General features: G+C 39.3%; 1 pseudogene; it reads left to right on the forward strand.

Annotated features, from left to right (window-relative positions):
- The first annotated feature begins 724 nt into the window (after positions 1-724).
- Positions 725-8058, forward strand: LOC114213823 (SLAIN motif-containing protein 2 pseudogene; annotated as a pseudogene).
- The last annotated feature ends 2115 nt before the right edge of the window (positions 8059-10173 follow it).

The following is a 10173-nucleotide window of genomic DNA, read 5'->3' on the forward strand; positions in this document are numbered from 1 at the left end:
CGTACGGAAAGGAGGGTATTTCTTCTGGTGGTTTCAAATTTTTTTAAGGAAAACAGAGAGTAAGGGTATTGTTGACAATGCAAGAACTAGAGAAGTAGCGGTGTTCTTTTCTCTGGGTCCTTCCTCATTCATTACCCCAGCGATGTGCAGATTCTGATAATTAACTATGCTATTTAACAACATAACCTGGTGGTGGCCTAGTGGGATTGTTGTGTCCTGTTTTGCAAATGAACTAAGCCTTGAAATAGGAGGTTAGAAACTATGCTTGACATCGTCCATTCTGCTCTAGGAATAGATTCATTGTGTTTAACTTTTAAGAAGGCAGGCGGGGATCTTCCAGACAAATGGTGGGTTAGTCAGAAGAGAAGATGTCTGTTATCACAGGCATTTTCTGGTAAGTGCAGTAAGTACTGACTTGTTAAAAGAACGTGCCCTGATATTGGAGATAAAGAAAAGTAAAACGATACCTTCTGATAGTTTTAAAAATCAGCTAATTGTAACAGATGAGTTTCATTATGGAGACCGCACTAATCAGAAGCACAGGGAAGCGATGTTAACTATGGAAAATCTTTGAACTAACACAGAGGAGCCTTCTAAGTTAATCTGTGAGGGTCAGCAAAAAAGAAAATTAGTCTGGTTAGAAAAATGACAGTAAAGAACAAATAGGAAAAGGAAATGGAAGGTCCGTTAAGCAATACTTTCGCCTCTGTGTTATGAGGGCAAGATGGCAAGAGGCAAAACTTCTAGCTTTGAAGAAGAGAAACTGGATAATGGACAGGTAAGAGGAAGAGTCTATCTATCCATCTATGCAGAGAGGGGAAAGGGCGGACAGAGGAAAAAATCTGGCACATATGTGCAACATAGTCACAGGGTTTTTAAAGTAATACTAAGCATCACAAAATAAGGGAAACAATGAACAACAGTGCATAATGAAATAAGATTTTTCAAAAACCTTATTTAATAAGAAACTGGCCTCCTTTTTGAAGCATGGGAAACTCACAAAAAAACATACCATTCATTAAATGTAATTAACTTCACACAGCGTTTTCTTAAAGTAACTAAATGAAAACTGAGCTGTGGCTTGCACTGGATATGCTTTAGGTCAAAATAATATGAGAAGAAATCAGCCATTAAAGAAAAGAAAGTCACACTTAAGACTTTGTCATGTTAGTGAGGCATCACGAGGAATATAATCTACGTATCAGCTGGAGTCTTCTACTCTTGAGATCCGAACAGGTCTAGGCTTGAACTCTCCTTTTGCACAGTGAGGAAATCCAAAGTCTTCCCATTCTTGGAGGTCAGATCTGTTTCTGAAACTGCTGCTGCTATTTGACGTCAAGTTGACTGAGGCATAAAAATCATCTCTATCCTCAAGCCAATTTGCCCATCCATTTGTGAGTGTGGTACGCTTTTAGGCTGGGTATGGCATGGGCAAGCGGAGAAGTGTCTTTAGCTGTGGAAATGCAGATAGTTTATGTTGAGTCCTCAATATATGTCTTCATAGAAAATCCTTCAGCCACCTGAATTTTTTCACTGGCTGTTTGACTTCCTATTCTCCAGCACATATCACAATTTCCTCTTTCTACTCTCCTCTCTTCCCTCCCTTCTTTGCTTCCCTTTCTTCCCCACCTCTCCCTCTCAGAAACAAAAGAAATTCCTCTATAATTCTCACAAGAGCAATTTAACCAGGCTCTTTTGTGGCTTTCATTTTGCTGAACACCACACCCCACAGGGCCCCACCTTCTACCCAGTGGCTAATCAAGTCATTTCCTCAAAGGTAGTTTCCTCCCCCAAAAGACATTCGGGTGCCAATTGTTAAGAAAATAAATCCAATACCTAAATTACACTAGGACTTCAAAAGAGTGCCTTTGTCACAAAGGGAAACAACCAATTGCTTGAAAAGCACATGCCATATAACATGTAATATTCAATGTAACCTGTAATTATGGAGCCTGAAGTCAGTTGTGGAATAGGTAGTCCCCATGAGGGAATTTTTCTACCTCAGGAAATTCTCGGTGGATTTGGGGATCACGTACAAGAAAGCTTTCAAAAATAAGACTTGAAAGAGGATTGTATTTCCTGGTGGGGATAACTTCCACTGGGTAGCTGGAGCATACACTTTTATCAGTATAGAGTCCTGTTGGCCTCTACTAGAGCTACAGGAACAAACAGCAGCTGGCCAAGGCCCCCGCACCAGGGGCTAAATCAGGACCAGGCTGATTGCCCATCCTACTGCTGGTCATGAGTTCTTCTGCCTTTTAATCCTGCTTTCCTCAGGTTTCACAGCAGTCAAGACTCCTGATGCATTTCACATCCTTTCTTTCCTTACTACACAGCCTCAGTGAAGGGATTTCCCTTGTCATCTGGAAATGCCCTCAACTTTCCCCTATATTGGATGTGCTCTTCCTTAAATCCCGAGGCTTCCCAAAGCTGCTCAGAATTCCTATGAATGACATTCAGAATCTTGCTTTTGTATATGACCTGATTTTTTTTTCTTTCTAGAATTTTTAAGATTTTTTTTTTGTCCTTATTTGCCTTTCTTTATTTGTATGGCTGGACAATCAATGGGTCTTTTTTCTTTTTCTTTTTCTTTTTCTTTTCCTTTTTTTAGAGGGAAAGAGTGAGTGGGAGGAGGGCCAGAGGGACAGGAAGAGAGAGAATCTCAAGCAGACTCCAAGGCCAGTGCAGAGCCTGATGTGGGGCTCAATCTCACAACCCTAACTCTGAGATTGTGACCTGAGCCGAAATCAAGAGTCAGATGCTTAACTGACTGAGCCATCCAGGCACCCACAATGGGTCATTTTAATCTGGAAACCTGTATCCCTCAGTTCTAGAAATTTTTTTGGTTTAAGGCATTTTCATACTTTCCTCTATATTTTCTTTCTGGAACTCTTATCATTCAGATATTGGACCTCCTACACAGATCCTTTAAATTTGTTTTAACTTTCTACTATTCTCCATTTTTTTAATCCATTTTCAGAAAGATTTTCCTGACTTAACCTTTCACCCCTCCTATTGATTCTTTTAGTTCTCATATATTTACAATGTCCAAAAGCCCATTCTTAGGCTTGGTAATTCACTTTTTATAACATTCTGGTTTTGTTTTGTGGATGCAGTATCTCTTGCACCTCTGTGAAGATCCTATTAAAATATTTTTTGAAGTTTCTTGATCTTCCTTGTATTTTCTATTTTTTTATTTTTTTTAAAAAAGATTTTATTTATTTCTTTGACAGAGAGAGAAAGAGAGAGCACAAGCAGGGTGAGCAGCAGAGAGAGAAACAGGCACCCTGCTGAGCAGGGAGTCCATTTCGGGTCTAGATCCCAGGATCATGACCTGAGCCAAAGGCCGACGCTTAACTGGCTGAGCCACCCAAGTGCCCCTGCATTTTCTAATTTGTTTTTAATTGTTTGTTTGCCTTTTTTTTTTTTCTGTATTTCATGTTCAGAGCTCTATTTGCATGAGCAGAATTTGTCAGTGGTGGATATCACTTAACAGTAAGCTGGCTTTTTCATTGAAGGGCACACAAATATCAGTATCTCTGTGGGTTTTTTTTAAAACCACAGGCATATTTTCCCTGAAGGTGATTCTCTATTCTCCCACCTGGTGTGTATAAGTGAAGCTGGGAGAATTTCCATACTGTTTGGGGAAATATTCAACCTTCCTAGAGAGGGAAGTTTCTTCTGTGGTATGAGGACAGGCTAAAGTGGAGGAGAATATGTGAAAAGCTGTTTCATAAACAAATTGTCAACTGATCTTTCAAAGGTCCCTAATACTTCAAGTTCCCAAGTTCTTTCAGGGTTCTGAGACATGAATCATCTTGTTCTTTGTCTGCTTGCCCCTCATGCTACTACCTTCACTTTACCTTTTTGTAGAATGCTAAGTCAATTACCATGGTCCATCCATTTCTCATCTTTCAAAAGCTTGTTGAAATCTCATCATTTAGTTTGTGTGGTCTTCTTGGTTAATCACTTTTTAGAAAAAACTTCTTTTGCTGTCTTTTCAATGGTGTTATAAAAGGGACAGAAGTAACTACTTGTGTCCAATATACCTCATTAACTAGAAATATAATTTTCTCTTCAGTCCTTATAATCTGACTTCATTTTATCATTCCAGGGAAATTACTTCCATAAAGGTCACAACCAACTATACTATATTATATACATTGGGGATTGCTTTGACCTCATACTCCTTGATATTTTGTCATTTAATACAACTGGCCACTCCTTGAAATTCTCCTTTTAGGGGTTGAATGATACCACATTCTTCTGGTTTTTCTCTTACTTCCTCATCTGGTCCTCAGTCTTCCTTATTTGCTCTTCCTCTTTTGCCGTCACCTTTAAATGTTCAAGTACAAGTCACCAGATATGTAGTCAACAAGTTAGAGACCCAGAAGAGCCTATGGTACAATCCCAGTGTAAGTCCGGTAGAGCTGGTGGTGTAAGTTCTAGTTTGAAAGATGGCAGTCTTGAGACACAGTGAAAGTTGATGTTTCAGTTTGAGTGTGAAGGCTGTAAAAGACTGATATTCCAGCTCAACTAAGTCAGGCAGGAGGAATTTCCTCTTACTATGGGACAGTCAGCCTTTTTATTCTATTTGGGCCTTCAACTAATTGGGTAAGGCCCACCCACATTAGGAAGAGCAATCTGTTTTACTCAGTCTACCTAATCAAATGTTAATCTCATCCAAAAACACCCTCACAAAGTCAGAATAGTCTTTGATCAGATATCTGAGCATCTCATTGCTTAGTCAAATTGACATATAAAATTAACCATCACTCAGGGCACTGGGTGGCTCAGTCGTTAAGCGTCTGCCTTTGGCTCAGTTCATGATCCCAGGGTCCTGGGATCAAGCCCCTCATTGGGCTCCCTGATCCTCGAGAAGCCTGATTCTCCCTCTCCCACTCCCCCTGCTTGTGTTCTCTCTCTTTGTCAAAAAATAAATAAAAAATCTTTAAAAGAAAGTAACCATCACAGCTGGTTAATCAAAAAATTTCAGTCATATTAGACAATCATAAAAGAGACACATATTGAACTGGAACTTATAATTTAACAGCAAACCTATAAATACATGTTTACTTACCTTCCTTTTGTAGTAGACCCAAAGCTTTTTTTTTTTAGTATGAATCTGGTGATTACAGTTCCAGATGGTCTTTTTCACAAAACTATACTCATAATTCATCTACATTTCCTAGTGTTTCAAGTGAGAAAAAGATCTTAAATCTAAAAGCAAAATTTTTCTAGACCTTTAAAGTTTTTTTCCCAATTCTTTATAATTATTTGATTTGATCTTATTTTAAAAAGCAATTTGCTTTCTGAAGTATTTAATTTAGTTTTCACAGCAGCAACATTTTTCTTTTACAACCTGCCATCTTGAGTAATATGTAGTTGTCAAGTTGTATAACATGTAGTTGTTATAGTATTACAGTGACAAGGTTTCAGATCAAACATGATTGAGTCTAGGGAAGCATACAACTCAGCTGGTGGGAGCACTGGTACGAGGACAGAATGGGGAGTAGTGTGGCAGTGCTGAGGGTCAGTTTGCTGTGGGAATCAGCCAGTATGATTCACAGGGAGACAGTAGAGAGTCCATTAATCCTGAAGTCAGCTCAGTGGAAGCCTACTTAGTGAGTTTCTCCCCATATCATCAGGCTAAAAAGACATTAAACATTAACATCTGTTTGCATCAGATTCATTTGGGAGTTCCCGAAGGACACAGGTCACCATAAAAAATAAACAAGAGGAAGAGAATCTATTTCCAGAATTTTCTAGAAACTTTCTTGATTCCTTTGGTTTATTCATCAGTTCCTATTTTCATGATTGCATTCAAATATATAATTTAAAATATTAATTCTCAGGGCACCTGGGTGGCTCAGTCATTAAGCATCTGCCTTTGGCTCAGCTCATGATCCCAGGGTCCTGGGATCGAGTCCCGCATCAGGCTCCCCGCTCCGCGGGAAGCCTACTTCTCCTCTCCCACTCCCCCTGCTTGTGTTCCTTCTCTCGCTGTGTCTCTCTCTGTTAAATAAATAAATAAAATCTTTAAAAAATAAATAAATAAAATGTTAATTCTCACTCAAGTCTCTCTGAGATATACCCTTTGGTATCTCAAGAGTAAAATCATATGCTGTTTTATTGGAATGTCCACTTTTATTGTAACAACCATTTTTTGTAGAACAAGTAAAATTCTGCTTTATTTTCATTTAGATGATAAAATAATCTGTGCTGCACAGTGAGGACAATTCAGAAATCAGTACTTCGATGCATAATACCATGAAAAGGCAAGTCCCTTTTTTACTTTTATGTAATGATAAAACACAGTTTAACATTTTCATATGACAAGTTGATATATAAAGAAATGCTACTACTTTTGCTAATTACCTTGATATATTTGTAAATCTAAGTGATAAAAGTCTTAAAAAGTTAAGCTTTGGAAGATGATTAAAAAAAAGACTAATTTTTAGTAATTTTTTTTTCTGAATACCTGAAAAGTTAATGCTCTGTTATACTAAGCCATCAGGGACTGTGTTAAACACTCTAGTGACCAAGTAGTAACATTTGTGCTAAGTAATTTGTCATATTTTCTTTTAATATTATAGCCTATTAGAGACAAAAATGTGTGCTATTTATGAGAGGGCTCCAGGGTCAGAATGCCTTGGTTTCAATCTCAGCTTCATCTCTTCCTATGTTGTTGAACTTGGGTGATTAATTAAGTCTCTAAGTGTTAGTGTTGCCAAATGCTGGATCCTCAAAAATACCACCAAAATAACCTGTTGAAAAGGTAAATCTGAGTTTATTGCTTACCTCAGTAAGGGAGAATACTGCTTTGACCATGAATTAGTAGCATCTTGGAGGGAAGAGAGCAAAGTTGTGATACGAAGTTTGGGGATTTGGTTTAAGGCAAGTCTTTCAAGGCAAGGGATGGCTCTTAATTAGGACTGGATAAAGATCATGGCAGAATACTTTAGGATTGGTGGGTACAGCAAAATGAGGGCTTTGAGGTGAGGGTATGAAAGAATCACAGAAAGCAAAGAATTGTTTGATGCTATCTATTGAAAAGCCAAACAGTCTTATGTTCATTAAAAATGAATTTTTTCAGGAAGTTCCTGAAAGGGACGCTGAAGTTATTTTTAACTTTTATCTCTCTGGACAAAAATTTCCTGCAATAGTTAAGACATTGTGATAAAGACAGTGGCAGAGTAAAATCATGATAATGTAAACAGTCAAGTATGTTTGTGAGGTGGGGCGAGTAGATGGTTTTGATTCTTAGTTTCTCATTTGCAAAATGGGAATAATAATAGTAAATTTATGGATGATTGGCTAAGTAAGTACTAACAAACCTTCTAGAAGGAAACTGTATGAAGTGGAAGGAGCAAGGGCTCAGAGTCAGTCAAATCTAGATTTACATCTAAGTTACAACTCTGTGGTAAGTATGATTCTGTTTTGTGATCTTTAGAATGATACCTCTAACAGTGGCATTGTGGGAATTAAATTAAATAATGAATGAGAGTCCCAAACATCGAATACGCAAGTTGACTCAATGAAAAGCAGCAGAAGTGACTTAAATTTTCAAGTGCCGAATGGAGGAATACCTCACATGCAACCTCAGGTTTCAGCCATACCTTCTCCAGGCAAATTCTGTTTCCCTGCAGTACCATCTCCTTTGGCTTTCCAGCAACCAGTAAAGGCATTTAACAACCATGGCTCTAGTTCTCCTGGTACCAAAGAAACAATACAGCTCATACAAGCCACCTCCCCACCCGGGCCTCCCATGGTTCAGAGCACACAGTCCCAGCAAATCCTCCCAACAATATCAATAGCCCTACTTCAACCAGATCTGCAGGAACAACCACAGTCAGAAGTGGCTTGCGGAGACCCACTTCCCCTTCCGCTGGGGGTATACCAGTACCTCACAGCAAACCTGCACAGTCTATTCACAGATCCTTGCCAGTTCCTAAAACCTGTGGTTGCCTGAAAGAGGACAGTTGGAAGGATTACTGTTATCAACCAACAGAGGCAAGAATGCAGAGGTCCACAGCTGCATGGATACCCCCTCACTAAACTAAAAGACAACTCTTATCTGCAGACTGTTCAGATAAGACTTGGAATTTATAAAATCCCAGCCCTCTCTGTCTTAAGTAGCACAAACTGACAGAGATGATCAAGAAGCAGGTGGTTGTTGTTGTTTTAATTTTCGTGGTTTTTTTAAAAGGTTTTTTTTTTCAGATTTTATTTATTTATTTGTCAGAGAGAGAGAGAGAGAGCACAAGCAGGGGGAGCAGCAGGCAGAGGGAGAAGCAGTTTCCCCTCTGAGCAAGGAGCCTGATGCGGAACTCGATTCCAGGACCCTGGGATCATGACCTGAGCTGAAAGCAGATGTTTAACAGACTGAGCCACGCAGGCGTCCCAAGAAGCAGTTTTAAATGACATTTGACCTCAGTTGTTTTTGGTCACCATACAGTCACTGTCCACAGAATCACTTTTAGTTTTGTTTAATAGAAACTAAGCTAATTTTTAAATATTTGACAGAGGCCAATATCTGGACAAAAACTAATGGAAGGCAAAGAGAAATGTTCATTTATAAATAAGAGAATACCTTTGTGCACAAGCAAATGGTGACTTCAAGTTATCCAAACTTCACATTCAACCTAATTTGCTGTATAAATAGTATCAATAAATATTTGTGTTAATGAGAAAAAAACAATGTATGAGAAAATAATGCATGCAAGATATATGTTTCAGGCAGGAAACCATTCAAATGGGGAAAATCAAAGAGGGTTTGATGTAGGGATTGATTGTCAAGGATAAGGAACCAACAGAGGATGTTGAGGAGACAGCAGGAAGTCCTGAATGGTAAGAGCTGTAACCCTGGGAGAGAAGCCACCTGACGAGAGCTGAGGCCATCTGTAAACAAATGCAGATGCTGCCAAACCAGGCAGGGAGCAGCAGGAATAAATACCCTGACCTCTTCCTCCTCTCACTCTCCAATCTCCTGCATTGCATTTGTCAAACCCAACCAAAAGCAAGAGGGCCGATGAGCCTGGATAATGCAGTCCTTCCAGGTCAGCTTCTTGGGGCATGGAGCAGGATGGGGAAGAGTAAAGACTCTGTCACAAGTGGCACACACACAGAATAACTAGCATCAGCAGGGACCTTACAAAGTCTGAGTTCCTCTGCTGTGACCCATTTAGGAATGATGATACTGTTGAAATAGAGGTATATGTCACTATAGTACTACTGTACATGTCTATTTTGCGGGAAACAAATTTAAGCACTAACCATGTATAATCCTTGGTTAATGTAAGGATGTTTACTGAATGGGCCTGCTCACTCTATAATGGGACCAATACTGTATCTGCTTGTCTGCAAATCAGGATGTTAAGAGTATACAGTGTCCATTCAGATCAGAAATACAATGTCCATTCAGCTTAAGAACCTCCCCTTAATAAAACCTTTAGGGTTTGTTTTTTTTTTTTTTAACTTGGGACAAAAAAGAATGGGTTGAACACAAATGAACTCACATTATGGAATAAACATACCAAAATATGCAAGTCATGTATGAGTGGGTCTGATGGCACTGACGCTAAATACCAAAGCATTACCAGAGGGCATGTGGAAGAGCCTGGTCAGAAACCTCTAGAATGCCTTTCAGGAACTTCTTTGTGTCCTGATTCAGTGTTATTCTCAATCTCACTTAATTAGAATCTTGACCCGGTTCATATGGGGTGACCGTTTACTTGTACCAGTGCTAATGGTTGATTGCAGACCCCACTCAGACACACATAGTTCATTAGCCTTACTTCTCTTTTTTTTTCCTTAAGATTTTATTTATTTATTTGAGAGAGAGAGAGCATGAGAGCGAGAAAGCACAAGCAGGGGGGGAGCAGCGGAGGGAGAAGGAGAAGCAGACTTCCCAGTGAGCAGGGAGTGTAACGTAGGGCTTGATCCCAGGACCCTCAGATCATGACCTGAGCCAAAGGCAGCCGCTTAACTCACTGAGCCACCCAGGCGCCCTTAGCCTTACTTCTCTTACCATATTAACTCCTTTTGAATATTCTTGCATGTCCGCAAATATTCTCTGAAAATGCTTGTTTCTGCTGAATGGGAAGGTATGAGACTACACTTTACACCCACCATTGCCTCCCAACAAGGATTTTAAGCAAGAAAAAGAATATC

Source organism: Eumetopias jubatus, unplaced genomic scaffold, assembly GCF_037043125.1.
Source record: "Eumetopias jubatus isolate StellerSeaLion01/CBP00866 unplaced genomic scaffold, mEumJub1_p1.0 scaffold_4, whole genome shotgun sequence".
Taxonomy (NCBI): domain Eukaryota; kingdom Metazoa; phylum Chordata; class Mammalia; order Carnivora; family Otariidae; genus Eumetopias; species Eumetopias jubatus.